At 34.4% G+C, this 17976-nt stretch overlaps 1 pseudogene; it reads right to left on the reverse strand.

Annotated features, from left to right (window-relative positions):
* Positions 1 to 3365: 3365 nt before the first annotated feature.
* LOC141815953 (uncharacterized) lies at positions 3366 to 17270 on the reverse strand (annotated as a pseudogene).
* Positions 17271 to 17976: the final 706 nt, after the last annotated feature.

Raw genomic sequence — 17976 nt, forward strand, 5'->3', positions numbered from 1 at the left:
TTAGTAGTGTTGTATTTGTAAATTTCAGGACATTGATTGGTACGGAGAGATTCTTAGTGCAACGGTTCGTCAATCAAGTGGGTACCTTCTATCCTTGGACTCTTAATCTTCCTTGTGCATGAATAAATAAATACTAAATGGATATATGTATATTTATATGTGTATAATTGTTTTAAAAAGGGGGGTTAAAATGATCTTTAAAATATTGAAACAGGGTTAAAGTAATTAAATTATTAAAGGGTAAATAATTGATATATTTTCTGTTCGCACATGGGTTCATCTGGAGGATTTAAAATGGAAAAGGGTGGTTTCAAAATTCAAATAGATATTCTCATTTACTCTGCTATTGATACTTGTCTTTTTATACTGCTTGACCTTTTATTTCTTATATTGTTGATATTTTGTCTGGTTGATACTTGTCCTGACCTGCAAATTTGATTGTGATACCTAAATGCATGAATAATATTTAATTTGGTTAAGTTGGTCGTTTAGACCCAAATCATGAAGATACATACTGAGAATGTAACAGATATAACATAAAATGAAATTGATAAATATTGAAAGGTATTAACTATGAGCCTAGTTTAGATACCAGAGTTATATACCAAAGTACTGGACCGTACACCTGAGTAATGGTGCGAGACGTAGTCCTCGGTCCAGAGCACTTGACCAGCCACATATCGTTGTGGTAGGGCAGAGGCCACGGTCAATGTTTATTTGTCTTCCACTGGTGAGGGCTAGAGAGAGAGCCCGTATGTTAGATAACGTATGCGACAATATATTCTGAAGAGGCGCTGCTAGCCTAGATTATGAGATTTTATTATTTTTCTTACTCTGATGATATTGACTCCTGTTATATTTCTTATATACCTGTTGACACTGATTATGATAATTAATCATATTGACATTATACTGATGATAATGGAACATGACATGATTAAACAATCAAGACTGAGAAATTATCATAATGGATGACAAAGTATAATAATTAAGATAGTAGTAACTGAAGATAATGATAAATGGATATATTTATGTTAGGAAGACTTTAAGAAGAGTTTAAATGACATTGAGAATTATGATCTACTCTATTTCCTTTGACTTCTTAAACAAGATTAAATTCATGCACATCTTTCCTGATTACCCACTTAGCCTTTTGGCTAACTGTCTACATTCTTTGACTTCTAGTTGCAGGCACAGGTTAGTAGATAAGGACATTGGAGCTTGGAGTTCTGCCGGACTGTCCCGATCTCACAGCAAAGGCGAAATTGGTTTTCCTTCGTATGCTTTTGGAATAATTGAGTACTTCGTATAGTTTGTCGGTTTCGGATTTTATTTGGTAGTGGTGGTTATTATAGTTGATGCATGTGCGTATATGAGTAGTTATGGCCGTGTAGGCCCTTGTATATGTATGTTAGATTGTAGATGGCCATGTGGGCTTCTTTCTATTAAAATGTATTCAAGGAAATTGAATTGTTACAGGGGAGATGCTGCCGAAATTTTTCGGACGGCCTCCCGGGTCGTGACATACAAGGATAGGCAGGATAAGAAATAAAAATATTAAAGAGTAAATTAAGGTTACACGAAAACTATAAGAGACAAATATAAGATGGTACGAATTTGTACTTAGATTACCAATAAATATTTTAGTTAGACGATGTTAAATTATGACAAATGTACACATTAAACGAAGAAGAGGAAGATCAAAAAAGATTTAGTTAGCAATAATAAAATAAAATAAAATTTGTTTAAATATAAATAATGCTATATGAGATAGAACCTAATGACATAAAAGGATTCCTATAGCCGACCACATCTAGTGGAATAAAATTTGATTGTTATTATTGTATTTTAATATTGCCTTTGTTAATCTATCTAAAATTACTAAAGTGACACAAATATAGTTAATAAATTTTGATGTAAATGATGATTCAATCATTAACCTTGAAATCCCTGATCCATCTCGGAGGATATGGGCAAAGAATGCGCTTTGATGCAAGTGTTTCTAGACTGACCTCTACCTTATCACTCAAGTCCAACCGCGTGGGACGTCCGGGGTCTGACCTTTGCCGAAGAAGAAACCTACTCAAGTATGAATGAATATTTGCTGCATGTATTTAAGATCAACAAGTGTCAGCAGCAGCAAAGAGGAAGATCCGTACGTGGCCACACAGCTCGCCTGCTACCCATCTAGCAAACTAGACCAGATCCAGTCTGGTCCGAATCATCAATTCATCCACAACGTGCACTGCCAAGTTCCACCACCTTCTAATCCTAAAAAATAAAAGAAATCAAAAATCTTAACCCAAAAAACCAGAAAATAAAACCAAAATTAGAACAGAAATCCAAATCCAAAATAGAATACAGAACCAAAACTCAAAAAACTAGAAACTGAAAAATCAAAACCACTTAAAAACCAAAACCAATAATCAGAACCTAGAGAAAAAACTGAACCTAGAACCCACAAATAGACTAAATAACAAACAGATGAATAAAAAAATATTTAATTGGGTGTTCTCAAAACACTGTATCCAAATTGAGAATAATAAAACTTTTATTCATCAACCTATTTAATAACTTTTTACTATATTTTAGAAAGCTTAAAGAAGTTTATAGAAATAATACATACTGAAGGTATACAAGGATTTTTTTTTTTTTTTTTGTTTGTAATTCAAATATTTAATTTGTATGACTCAAATAATTTTAGAGGTGACCGATCTAGTTCCACGTCCCATTGACTATTAGAGTACATCCAAAAACGCAGATGAATCCTAACAAACAATTCAACGTCATAAATTTTTATGCCATAGATAAGATTTAAATCCTCGTTTAGAAAGTCTATCTCATCTCTTATCATTACATCATAACCCCGGGGACATATATAAAAGGACTTAATTGTCAAAAATAAGTGGTTATTGTATTGGATGTGTTATCAAAATAAGTGATGTCGTCGTGACTTTTTCCTTCGATAAATCACTCGGTCAAGTTGCTATAGATGAACCATCCAATTCGGGTACGACTGCTCACTTTTAAGTTGCTTCTGATTTGTTTCTTCAAGATGTGATTGATTGAGTTAATCTTCCTAATTTTAGGAATAAAATTTTGAGAATAAAATTGGTTGGTTCAATCTTCCAGACATTCTACTTCCTCATTGTTTTCCCCCAAATAAATATCATTTTATACATTAGCCTTTTTATCATATCTTCCTGTTCTTTTTAGTCTCCCCACACTCTCCGGGTAAACAGGGGGATAAGCTCTCAGTGCAACTGCAACTCAAACATGGTATTTTATCAATCCAATTCAACCATATACATTATATTTGCAGTAAACTTTTCCGAAAGAACGCCAACCTGAGATATTGAATCACATATGCAAATTGACTGTGTACAATAATACTTTGCTTAGATTGTCTTCCTAATAAGTACATTCAAATCACACAATAATAGTCAAACAAAGAGAAGATAAAAATTCTATGCAGTGATATGCTGTTGTCTGAAATGCTAAGCATAGTTTTGATTTACAGCCTGCAACCTACATATATATATATATATATATACACTGACATCAGAAATACAAGACATTTCAATTTGTCATCTGCATCAAAGGAAATGAACAAACTCTTCAAAGCATTCTAAACAACACTGGACAAAGTAGTCACATCTCTAGACTTCAAATATAGTGGTTAGTACCTTGTTTGAAGGTTGAAAGAGAATTGAAGTTGCAGACAAGAAGGAAAAGCTGAGTCTGAGAGTAACCTTCATGACAGGCTGGATCTCAAAAGATCAGGCTGACAGTATTGTTCAGGAAGAAAAAAGCTTCAGCTGGAGTCATCTGAACTAGAACCAGAAGTTTTGGTCCCACCATTATGTGTTCCAGCTCCTTGATTTTCGTCCTCACTAAGTAATTCATTGCCCTCGTTTGAATGTGAGAAAGCAGAAGTGTAACAAACCGAAATAGCAGATCTGCTGCCCCTCTTCCTACTCTCTTCTGTACTTGTGCCACGTAGCTCAAGCCGCCTACGCTTCCGTGCATTGCGCTTGCCTTTTGGGACATCCTCTCGGTGTGATTCAACCCCATTATCTTCTTCTTTTGAAACTCTGCTACTTGCCTTCTCACTTTCAGATTCAATTGTTGGTGCATCAGAATCAAACTCAGCCTTTCTCCTCTTGCTTGAGTTCGTCTGAAACAGTTTAGAGTCGTAGTCAAACTTCAATTCTTGGAACAGATACATCATAAGCACATCAAGAAAACACAAGCAACAAGAAACATATGTTGGTATTGTCCATGCCCAACTGGAGAGATTCTTGTCAAATGAGTTAATAAATCCAAAAAAAAAGGAATAGCAGAACATAAATGAAATGACGTATGCTACTATTTCCTGCATGCAGCTTGCAAATGCATGATTCTCTAGCATGAGTTGTTGCAAGTAAAATATTGAAAATGATACTTGGAAATGCTAAAAACAAGGTTCACCATGGTGAAGCTTAAAAATATGACACTGAAGACAAGATACTGAAGGATTGTACGCTGACACCATAGTTAAGTGTAATATAATCACTCAGCCATCCCCCTGCGTGATGTTTGAACATGTATGAATTTCTAGACTTTATGAAGTGTGATGTAAATGCAATTAACGGCAATTTGGTGATGCTCCCACAGAAGCAGCAGCAAATTTTCCATAATGATCAGATAGATCAAGTGTTTGCTGTCTCCTGCATCAGTAGGTGATCCCAAATGGTGCATATGTTTAGAAGTCACAGTTACTAAGATAAAGAAATTTTCTTTTCAGGTAGATCGTGTATGCTGTCTTCTGCATATCATTAGGATCAAGAGAATCACAGCCATTGTATATGTTCAGAAGTGACAGTAAAGTTAAGCTTTCTTTTAAAGAAAAGAAACAGAAGAGCATACTTGACAAATTAAATACAATGAAAATTAAAAAAGAATACACCAAGGTATTGTAGTTCAATTTACCTTGGGTCCTTGTTCAATCAAATGGGACCATTCACTCCTGTTCCGTAGACAGTCATGAACAGCATGTAAATAAGTAGGATAAGCATATCGCTCTCCGTTAGGTTTTCTAAGTTCATGCCAATGCTGCAGAACAAAACATAGAACCCAGGTAGTGAAAATAAGTACAATGCATGTATATGTCAAGGTGATAAGAGTTGTAAAAATACATACAGGGCGAACAGCACTGCACAGCTCTTCATATGTTATGTGCTTAGTTTTGCTCATTATCTCATCTATCAATCCTGCAAATTGTTACATAACATTAATTATCTATAAGAAAACATAATACAAATTATGTTCATAAAAAGAAAAAAAAATTGAGAATTTACCAGGCAAAGTGCAAGAAATAACACTACTATCATCTCTGGGAACATCCCCAACTGAGTTGCATGCTGCTGGAGTATTCTGTTCACTAACCTCTGGTGAGGAAAAAGGATAATCATTTCTTTCACCTTCAGTAGGGGCTAGAGGATCAGTTTTGACTGTCATGTCAGGGGGTCTAATATGTGAGTCTTTTTTCTTGTCTGTTGATGAATGCTGACGTTTGTGGTAAGAAAGTGATGGCTTCCTAGCTTTCTTCCTGCTTTCATCATGTAACTCCTGAGAATTGCAGTTAATATCTCTAAATCCCACTTCTTTGTTTTTCCTTCTAAATACCTAAAAAGAACCAAATCCACATTAGATGAATGCCAAAGCAGCCTACGGACAGATACAAGTACACTAGAAGAAGCACGCTTACTGAGATTTGATCCTTTCCCCCAGAAACAGGACGTCTGGAGAAAACAGTCATTCCGCTGTTGGTGATTGATTGCATGCCTGTAGCTTGCCGCACACGCGGAATCCTTGGAACTCTAGGAGAACTGTTTAATTCTTGATGCAATAGCAGTGCAAGCTAAGAAGAAAAAAACCTGAATAAATAGTCTTAACAAAGATGATATTCTATTTCAATGCAGCACTTACATTACCTCTTCATCGCTTAATGTTGAGATAGCATTAGAGGACACAGATGCATGCATAAACATAGAGGTATTTGAAGCTTTTGCTGAAGTGTATGGACCTGTTTGATGGCTCTTTTCTGTTCTCTGAGAGGGGTTTGAAGAAACTGGCTTACTTTGACAAGAAGCAAGTTGAGAATGCCTTGAACCAACCACATTGTCAGACCGTAGATTTCCCATTGCAGTGTGTTTGGAATAAACTTTTGAAGAACGGAAAGGTGACTCTTCTTTTGAATCAGATACAACGTGCTCAGATGAAGAGCTATAAGAGGTTTTACTACATTGTGGCAGATTAGATCCAGAAAAAATAGAAACCTTGGACTGACCCTTTGTTAGATTTTCAGAAACCTCTTCCATATCTTTAACTGGAATTGGTGCATTTTCTTCCTTGGGAGCAATACATGAGTTCACCTTTACTCGTGTTTGTTTAGTTGTTTGACTAACCTTACCAGCAGAGGATTTAGAAATCGAGGTGGATAAGTTAACACCTGAAATAGTTAACTTGGGGATAAGAGGTGATGATGGAGTTAAAGAATCCTTTACGACGCCGATTGCTGAATTCAACTCAACGGTAACCAATTTGCTCAAAGATTGGGATTGTGAGTTTCCGGATTCGCTGCTACATTTTGAACCATGCCCTATCTCCATGGAATTTTTATGTTCCACTGAATCCTCCAACCGTCTTTTCTTAGGTTCACAAGTTCTAGGAAGTAATCCTTCTTTCAATTCTTTAGGCTCTCTTCTACCATCCTGAGACTTATGTCCAAAAGATGCAAAAGTGGATTTATTTTCTAGGTTCTGAATGTTTCCAGATAATGGGTTTGCTAATTGTGATGGTAGGTCAGCCAAATCATGCAAATCTCCAGCAGTGTTATCAACAGTAACATTTAAATTTACTCTTGATAGCCCATCAGCCCCATCAGCTTTCCCTTCATTTAACTCCATTTTAGCAATTGGTGTAACTGCAGCTTTTGAGCCTAACAGTAGTGGTTCATCCAAAATTTCTTTACAACCAGTTGCAATATCAGTATTGGCAGGCTTTGCAGTTCTTATGTCTATTACAATATGAGAAGAAGCTTTAGCAAAATGGTCTTCTAGATTATTCTCATCCTTGGGTTGTTTGAAGCAATAAACAGCACTTCCACCAACCTAAGTAAATTCCCTCAAATATTTAAACTAGCAGCAAAATATAAGGATAATTAAAAATGAGAAATAGGATAATCGGAGAAACAATGACATTTTGAGAATATATATAGAAGAAAGAAGAAAAAATCATGCATCTAATGAACTGCCTGGCTATCTATTACACCATTATCCATTTGATAGAAGAGAAACAATGGTAATATCCATACCACCAGTTCTAAAACTCATCATTATAAACTAGGCACAACCTTAGGCCTATCAAGTAACAATAATTATATTTGAGACTATTGAACACTAGCCTAGCAGCAACAACCTAGGACCAGAAATTGAACTTGTTATCATCAAGCAAAAACATATATTTCCAATGCATGGAGGAAAATGATGGGACAAAGAGAAGAAAGAGAAAAATGTTTCAATAGGAAGTAAACAAAGATAAGATTTTAGCCAAAATGAAAATCTTACACAGCTGTCACTGAAAATATTTTTACTGACAAAAGTATGAGAAACAATTATATATGCAAAATTGTCATTGTTATATTATTTAGTGAGATACTATAGAATAAATTGTCAATTAATGACAAAAATAATTTATTATAGTCTCATATCTCTAACTAGGACATTTATTGGTGGCCTAAATATATGTCTATATCATCTTAAACAAGTCTCTCGGAGTTTTCCTTCGATCAATGCAACTTGATTTTCTCTCTAATGTTCTCATTTATTAAATTATCCATTCTCGTATGTGTGAACATCCATCTTAATATCTTTATCTCTGTGACTTTATCTTTTGCTCATGAGCTCGCTTTATAACCTAACATTCTTGTATGTGTGCACATTCATCTTAATATCCTTATCTCTGCGACTTTCATCTTTTGCTCATGAACTCGCTTTATAGTCCAATATTCAACTTCATATAACATAGCAGGTCTAACCGTCATTTTATAAAACCTTCCTTTAAACTTTAGAAGTATCTTATGATCACACAGAACATTTGACGCTCTCTTCCATTTCAATCATATTGATGTATCCTATATAAAACATCTCTATCAACCTCTACATCTTTTTGCCGAAATAATCCTAAATACTTACAAGTTTCAATAACTCATCATCTCCTATCTTAAAAATTATCTTACTAGTCTACCATTACTAAATTTAAATTTCATATATTCTATCATTAGACTTATTAATTATATCTTTGGATTAGTTTTACTTTGTATAAAATAATTTATGATTAACAATTTAATTATAAATAATTATTTAATTGCTGTTATAATTTGCTAGTGATTTACTTGTATTATAATTATTTGTAGGATCTATCATGGCGACTAGAGGAGCAAATAACCAAAATCTTGAAATTCAAGTGTAAAAGAGTAGCCTTTACCTATTTGGACCTTTTAACCTACTACAGCTGTAGTAATTGTTAACTATTTTGCACCTACAAACTTAACCAGCTTCATTAGCAAATACAACATTACTCTAATTTAACCCCCTTGCTAAATTTGTTATCTAGTCAACCTTATCTATTTAAACTTTTCAACCTACTGCACCTGCAATACCTATGAATTATTTTGCACCTACACAGTTGACAAATTTCATCATCAAACACAACGTTACCAAAACTCAAACCCTTTATCAAAGTTATCAAAACCACTTGGTCAAATTCATTTGGAGAATAATTGAACCAACATTATTTAGTTATAATTATAACTAATTATTTGCTTTTAATTTCCTTGTAATTATAATTGCTAATAATTATTATTTACTTATCACTTATAAACACTAACAATAAATAGTTGCTTCCCAGGGCATGATGTGGTGGTAAGAGGTAGGATGTTTTTCCCAAACTAGGGTTCAAAACCCACGCAGTGCATGCATACGGCGTTTGAACTAGTGACACTGAGGCACCACATTAGGAGCCACCTCGTTGCCTAGATTTACTTGGTGGACAGAATATGGAATCGGACCATCCACCCCAAGATTAGTTAGTCTAAGCTGAATACCTGGTATAAAAATAAAAAAATAATAATAAATAGTTAAATTGTTGTTTATAAAATTTTATAATTATTACTTATCAGTTATAAATTATAGTAGTAATTAATTAAATTGTTATCTACTAAATTAGTTATAGCTTAAACTTTATTTACTTATAACATATAATTATATTTCGATTATAGAAATTATAGATAATTATAATTTTATATCTTTTTTTGGTGATAATAAATTTATAACTTAGGTTATGTGTGTAAAAAATCCAATTTTATCTCAAGTCTTGACATTGAAACTCATATGTTATATCTAAGTCAACAATGATGGCATCTAGAATGCGATAAATCGCAATTAAAACTACGGGTGCCCTCATTTGAGTCCCCCTCCAGGCTCACTTAGTGGATCTCTTCGTGGGCCAACGAGATTGATTTTTTACTACCAAAACCTTTGTAAAACTTCATGGTACTTTTGGAACCTTGTTGCACTAGGTAAACCTCACGTGCTACTCAGTGTCGTGTTCCAATCATAACATAAAACATTAAATTTGAGACCATGTAGTCTTGTAGCCTTCTTAATCTTGTCCATGTTATCATTGATAGATAGAATTGTTGGTCTTCATTGTTCATTGAATTTGATCTCCTAATCAACATGGAATGAAAATCTCTCACGCTATCATAAAATCATAACCATCAATTTTATAATCATAATTATAATTTTATATCTTTTTTTGGTGATAATAAATTTATAACTTAGGTTATGTGTGTAAAAAATCCTATTTTGTCTCGAGTCTTGACATTGAAACTCATATGTTACATCTAGGTCAACAATGATGGCATCTAGAATGCGACAAATTGCAATTAAAACCACGGGCGCCCTCATTTGAGTCCCCCTCCAGGCTCACTTGGTGGATCTCTTCGTGAGCCGAGGAGATTGATTTTTTACTACCAAATCCTTTGTAAAACTTCATGGTACTTTTGGGACCTTGCTGCACTTGGTAAACCTCATGTGCTACTCAATGTCGTGTTCCAATCATAACATAAAACATTAAATTTCAGTCAAGTCCGGCGGGACGGCTTGAGATTTGAGACCATGATGTAGTCTTGTAGCCTTCTTAATCTTGTCCATGTTATCATTGATAGATAGAATTGTTGGTCTTCATTGTTCATTGAATTTGATCTCCTAATCAACATGGAATGAAAATCTCTCACATTATCATAAAATCATAACCATCAATTTTAAAAGGTGACAAGGAATGTCACTCAACAACTTATTCGACGTTGGGGAGGATTCTCATTAGCAGGACTGTATAGGAGGCCAGGAGATCTCTTACTATTTCTCAAAAAGGCTTTTCACCACTAATAAAAATTAGCAAGGATGTATATTCCAAATGTAACCAAAATTGACAGGCATTAAACTTTGACAACTAGTATTAAAATGTCAAATCTTTAAGTGTGAATCATAACTGTATTTATTATATCACTAGGTCCTCTTCCTTAAATGACTCAAGGGGCTTTAGCTGCCTCAGTATCTTAATATGCAAAGGGTGGACTACAAGGCTACCCAAGAGTGATCCATCCCATCAATGTGCAATTGTGATACTGAAGGACAAATAGTTCTTGCATTGTTATCATGAATGTGAATAAAGAAGTTGGCAGTAATTGAAAGATTAGGTAAGCAATTTGGAATGTAAGAGCACTTTAGAAAAAACTGGAATAGCTAGATGCAAAGATTAGGAGAAAAATAAACAAAATATACTGTTAAAAAAATGAGTAGGTTGGGTAAAAGGCTTGAGAAATAGACAATGCATGTTTTGAATCTGGTTTGCAAAATAAAGTTGAATGAGGAATAGGCATTATGTTAGATCAGACAACAATTGTAAGAATAAGGATGTCAAATTTAAGATGGAGACAATTATTATCCTAAAGTTGATTCTAACAAATGAGCAACTAAATGTCCAAGTACTAGCCTATTGAGAATATAAAGATGTGCATGAAGAATTTGAATATAAGGAAAGAAAAGAAGAGGATGCACAATTTTAGATATTCTTGTATCTTATATCTTAGAATTGTTATCACTTATTTTAAGATGAAAGATGAACTTTTAATAACCTTCAAGAATACCAATAGTCGAGTCAAATAATTTTTCCTTAGCGAAAAGATGGATAAAAATATACAAAAAATTGTAATTAAACATTTAGAGAACATTTAACTGCTCAATACTACCTAATAAATATAAATCTTAGAAAATGTAAAAGGAAAAAAATTCAAGTTTTAGAAGAAGGATATGGCCTCTAAAAGATAAGATGAAGAAAGGAATTTGAAATGAAGAGTATAAGAATATTGATATTTTGTCAAACTTCATTCAAAAAATATGGCAAAATCAAATCTTGAAGTATCAAAAGGTAAATGTGTACCATACAAAGAGAATTGGTGGTGATGTGAGGAGGTACAAAAGGCTAATAATTTAAGAAGGCATGTTTAATATTGGCTAAACTTTAGAAATGAAGAAAATATGAATTGAATAGGTATAAAATATCTAAACTGGACTTGAGACAAAAGTTAATAACATAGCAAAATTTATCATATGACAATTTGTGTGATGATCTTTGGACAAAGAATGAGAAGAAAGATATTTTTGAATTGACAAAACTAGGGAAAGGAAATTTACATGAACACATAAAAGATGAAAAATAGTGATTCTTCTTGATCACAAAACAATTAATGGAAGCTGCAAAAAAAAAATCAGTATTGTATGAAGACTCTATAAAAAACATTAATTTTAGAGTATAAATTTTGTTACCTTCAAAAAACATGAATTTGTTTGGTTAAATTAGATCAAAGAAGTTAAGAAACTTCAACAAATGAAAGGTGTAAGGTTGGATTATACTCTTTTCAAAGTCTGAGACCGTACAAGAGATGGAGATAAAATTTGCTTAAATATTTATCAAAAATTTGAAAATTGAAAAGATGCCAGAAAAACAGAATAAATTTTGTTTAACATTAATCTACAAAAAAAAAAGGTGAGCAGTACTATAAAACATTTGGGGAAAATTATTAAGAGAAAGATAAGAGTCAAATATTTTTTAGAATCGAATTAATTTCATGTCTCAAACAATAGCCATAGGCCATATTTCAATAGGGACTAATTAAAATTATTAAGAAAAGAAGGCTGCATATGATTTATTGACTTAGGAAAACAAAATATTTGGTTGAATTCCTAGACAGTTGTTAGAGAAGAAATCAATATCAAATAATTCTATTAATGTTATAAATTACATGTATAATAACTTAGTGACTAAAGATAAAGTTACTCAAAGTGAGACAAATGGTTTTGAAGTGGGAATTCCTAAATGTTAGTCTCAATGATCATATTCAAGATAACATCTTGGAGTATGTTATTTGCATATGACATTATGTTGATTAATCAGAGTGGAAATATATTAAACTCAAAGCCTGAGTTGTGGAGAAAATCATTAGAAAATGAATATTTAAAAGAACTAAAACTGAATGAATGAAATTCTGGTAAGGGTTCTCCATGAATTAGAACTATTTCCATTTTAAAAATATGAAATTCTGGCAAGTGAGAGATCCTAAATGTTAGTCTCAATTATCATATTCAAGATAACATCTCTGCTGGATCGTATTTGAGAAAATCATTAGAAAATGAATATTTAAAAAGAACTAAAACTGAATATATGAAATTCAGGTAAGGGTTCTCCATAAATTAGATCTATTTTTCATTAAAAATATCAGTGATGATATCATTGATGCAAGTCTACCACCTAGGTACCAATTCAGCTAGTAAGGGTTCTCCATAATTTAGATCTATTATTCATTAAAAAAAATATCGGCGAAGATATTACTAATAGCATAACAAATGGATGGTAGGGGAAAAAAAGACTTGTGTGTGCTACCATTACGATGAAAGGAAAATTAGACAATAGTATGACTAAAGATTATAATGGAAGTATTGAGCTATCACTAAATAATACATACAAAAAAAAGAGATTAATGTAGCAAAGATGTAAATGCTAATATGAATATGGACAAGGATATGATAGAAATTATATTGTCCATCAATAATCCCATGTAGCTCCAATAGATGATAAAATGAGAAAACCCTTCCTTGAGATAGTATGAACATATTCACTGATCTTAATATATACATATATAAGTAGAAAAAAATTAAATAGATTAGGGTGAAAGGCATAACAAGTAAAAGAAGATGAAAGAAAATTTTAGTTAACGTAATAAGAAATGGTTTAGGTAAAAGAAGATGAAAGAAAATTTTAGTTGATAAAATAAGCAATGGTTTAATTGATGTGTTTAATATTACTAGTATTATAACTTTGCATCATATTCAATGGAGAGACAATATTTACGTAGTTGACACCAAATAATTGGGAGAAACACAATTTAATGATCACAGCACATGCCAAAGTTAACATCTCTAGTAGGTCCATATGAATTAATCTAAGATCACTTATATCAACATTTAATATGCTCCAATTTCTCACCATTAAGACATTTCGTGAAGGTGCTAAGTCCCTAACATAGATTTAAGTTCCATAAGAATTGCCTCTAGAATGTAACTTTTGACAAAATCCAAAGGTGTGCATGGCAAGTTGTGATCCCCATGGCTACAATATCAGATTTTTCAATGTCTATAATTCATGCAAGTGATACTAACTCTTAGAAAAGCTATGCTCCAATTAATATCACATAGTATATGCATGCTAGCGACTCACTAGGAGAGTATTATTCATCATTTTTCCACTCGACAATAAAATTCACTTCCTAAAGACAATTGCTTGCCTTTTCTATCCATTCTGTTTGAAGAGCTTCAGTGAAACCTATAAACATTAATGCAATCTATAAAAGAATCAGATCTAGTTCTTCTGCAGAACCAGTATGGTCTCAATTAGACTCTAGTTCTTCTGAAGAATCAAATATGATTTCTATCAAAATATCTTCATCCATAGGTTGCACGTTTCAAAATAAATGGACAATTCAATTTTTATTTGAACTACTCATTTTCAAATGATATCCACAAAATTCACAAATATACATTTTCCACCAAAAAATTTTTAAAATGTGATTGAAAATATAGCAATACTAAATTATCCAAGAACTCCTTTCTCAATAAGCCTATGTATCGCTAACAAGAACTCATATCCACAATCGATTTATAATAACTTAAAATTCTTGTCAGATTAATCCTGAATAAAACCACTTTATGGTTTATATTTTTTTCTCCAATGTCCATTGGGGTTTAAATTCTCATTATGTATCAGTTGGTAAGAGCCCCTGTGAAGCTTTCACAATGACAATGACATAGTTGAAGGCTTTTTCAAAGGCACACAAGGCTTCCTCAACATAGAACTTCCCTTGAACATGCAAGCCTTCCATGACATCCACAGGGTACAAACCTTTCGTGGGGAGACACACCTATTCAGTATCCCGATTCTATACTTTTTCTCTTAGCTTCTTCTTCTTATCCACCACCATGATTCCTTCCTCTTCGTCAATACCTCCAACTACATGTGCCAGCACTGTGTTGTTTCGGGGTCAAACTCTTGGCTTGGAAAGAGATTTCATATCTTGGTATCAATATGAGTCCAAGCATGCAGCATGCAGCATGTACCATATTATATGGACACTCAATATGGACCAGTAAAAAAAGGCATGTGTAATATTTATCGCTACAAATATTGTGTTAATTACAAAACTAAATTAAGTCATGATTAGTTAATAAGATAGCATTCCTCTCATTCGATTGTCCCATTATAATCCCATTTGTAAAAGATAGTAGTGCTTGTGATTCCAACAAATAGAATGTTTTTCACTCTAACTTGCAACTCTAGCATAGCATGTTTCTCTAATATGTAATATAACATTCAACACGTTGCATTTTTCTACATAAAAGTAGTCAAATACTAAAAATTCTCCTATTTTTTAACCACTTAACAATTTAATCATTGTACTTTTGAACTTCTAAGTTCTTTATTTGAAATGCTCAATATTAAGAAATTAACTCTCCGTGAACATATCTTCTCAATTGGTAGTTCAATTTATGAAGTTAGAGACTCTTAGACAATGCATATGAGGATAGAGTTGATTGTTTCCTTATAATGCTCCTTTAAAGTTTCATTTCTTAATGATATTTGCTTGCCTTCTCATGATACCATATCTACAGTCCATATATAAAGTTTTAAGTACTTAGCATAAATCCCTTTTAAAGGTTTCCATAGAACACAAAGAGGAAAAAAAAATCATTAAAATTAGTTGGTTTTGCTGATTTAAGGAAAGGCCAAGACTTTTATGGTTTGCTACCAAATGGCATACTATGTATTGCCCATTCTCTTAGGTCCCTAGCTAGTTTTCAGTTGTTTTTTTTTTTCATCTTTCAAGATTCCATTGAGAAAGATACATTATCTCATTTTGCATTCAATATTTTACAAACAGTGATTTATAATAGGTACAGTACACTTATATGCAAGATTACTACTTTCTTATGAGAGGGCATGTAGTTGAAGAAAACTACTATTAGAATAAAAAATATTTAAACTTCCAACAAAATAATTTCAAATTAATATAAGCAGTATGGGTACCTCATCAACACACAATGTTGTGATGTTAGTTACAGCACAACGAGGGGTGAAATCAAATTTAGAAGAATTTTCCCACTCATCGAGTTTCTCAGCCTTCACCTGTGTTCCCATCATGGTCCCTTCACTCATCTTGTGGTCAGATGATATCTCTGTATTACTGTTAGTTTGTAGGTGCTTAGGCTTGTCAATATAATCCAATATTTTGGGCTCACCAGAAAAACTGGGTCCCAAGGGTATATCTACATTTTTATCCTCACTTTTTGGATCTGGATTGCTTGCTTCTTCAAAGGTGGAGATCCTTGTCCTTGAAGAATTCAAATGCTTTTGTACCTGCAAAATGAACAGAACCTAACGATACAATAACATAAGCAAGAAAGGGAAGCATCACAAGAAAAGCATTAGCATCAAACTAACATATGCCAGCTGCAACAAAAAGGAAAGGACAAATACGCTACCAACCTTGCCTCTTATTTTCACCAACAATTTTGTCAGCAATACTTGTCGATTCTTTTTCCCGCTCCAGTCCTTTGCTTCTCTAGGCTCCTCCCTCCTCTTCTTGGCAAGATTAGCTTGCCCAAATGTCCTAACCCTGCTCCTATCCTTATTTCTAGAGATAAGAGAGCGGCTGCCTGTGGGGATTTTTCTTTCTTCGCGTTTCGTAGCGGAACCAAATTTCTTCACCGGGACGTAAGGAATAATTTCCTTGGATAGGGAAAACAGTACATCAGCTCCTCTGTTGGCTGGATTCTCAACCTCCTCACCGTCCTTCTTGCTTGTCTCCTCTTTTTTCTCCTCTTTCTCATCCTCCTCCCAGCCAGGGAGCTCCATGTGCCGGAAATTGAACTTCTTGGGAACGTAGCCGGTGCACTTCCAAAGCTGAGACGTGAAGACCGTCGAATGACCCCCAAACAAGCCGGGCTCACCTCCAGGAACTCCGTGCACATGGACGCGATCCTCGAGGGGAATCTGTCCCCAAAAGCGTCGCCGGTTAGGGGTGGCTCCAGAAACCTGGGACTGTTGCGGGAGCGGAGGTGGGGGGCGGAGGAGGGTAGGCATCCGTCTTGGTGGGTAGCTCGACAAGGAGACGAGCGACCTCGGTCTCCTCCTCCTCGTTGGCGGCTGCCAAATTACGAGCGGAGCGGAGCCTGCGGGCGGCCTTGCAATTGTGGCAGGCAAAGGAGGCCTCACCGCCGACGTAACGGGAGCAACGAGTATGCACCCAGACGCCGCACTCGTCGCAGCTTACCATCTCCTCTCCGTCATCGAACGTGACGCCGCAGGAGCAGTCGACGGTCCAGGAACCGTCTCCCAGTCGACCGAGGGTTCCGCCTGGGGCAGCCGCTGGGACCGCCCTTTCATGGTCCGGATCGAAGGATTGCCTCAGAAGAAGAAAGCCAGGAACATCAAATCACGGAGATCTGGCGAAAGAAAGCAGTAAGAGATCTTCCAACTTTTTCACTGTGGAAGAGGACGACGGCGGCAGGAAGATTGCGCCACTTGCTATCGACACGCCACGGCCCCTTCTCTGCTCTCCTCTATCGCCTGCCTGCAAGACGGAGAGACAAAAAGGAAAGAAAGAAGAAGAAGAAGAAGAAGGTAAGCATGGGGGAGAGAAAGAAAGAAAGAAACAACGGACCGGAAGGGAGCCATTCGGCGCGATTTGATGAAGGGATTTGGAGTCCGGAAGCGATTGTTGGATCCGACAACCCTATCCGATCAGGAGCCCTAATCCTTTGACTTTCACGTAGAGGGAAGGAAAAAATCATTTTGACATGTAAACATGATTTTAAAATGTCTAATAAATTATATTATATAATTAAGCAAAAAAACCTGTGTAAAAGAAATAGAGCTTTATTTTAAATTATTTTAATTAAAACTAATTTAGCAACTGTTTTGTATTACAGAAATAAAATGATTTAACGTACTTCAAAATCGTAAATTCTGGCGCTACTATTTTAGTGATCCATTAGATGGATCAATTCAAAAACTATATATATCATTCATTATCTTTCTCCTTTGTAAAAGCAAATTTCATAGGTGAAGGAATTTTAATGCAATTAAATATTTAATATAAAAAATGATAGATAAATATAAGCACAAATGATCAAATAGAAAGAGAAGAGGCCTGCTAAAATTACATATACCAAAGTGGTGTAGCTTTGCCTTCTAAGAGGCTCTTATGGACGAGCACAACGAGTCTTCGAGCACTTGCATTGAGCGAAGATGAGCAAA

The sequence above is a fragment of the Curcuma longa genome, unplaced genomic scaffold (assembly GCF_044706935.1).
Source record: "Curcuma longa cultivar G26 ecotype Majalengka, Jawa Barat unplaced genomic scaffold, ITB_CL_G26_1.1 contig_12905, whole genome shotgun sequence".
Lineage (NCBI taxonomy): Eukaryota > Viridiplantae > Streptophyta > Magnoliopsida > Zingiberales > Zingiberaceae > Curcuma > Curcuma longa.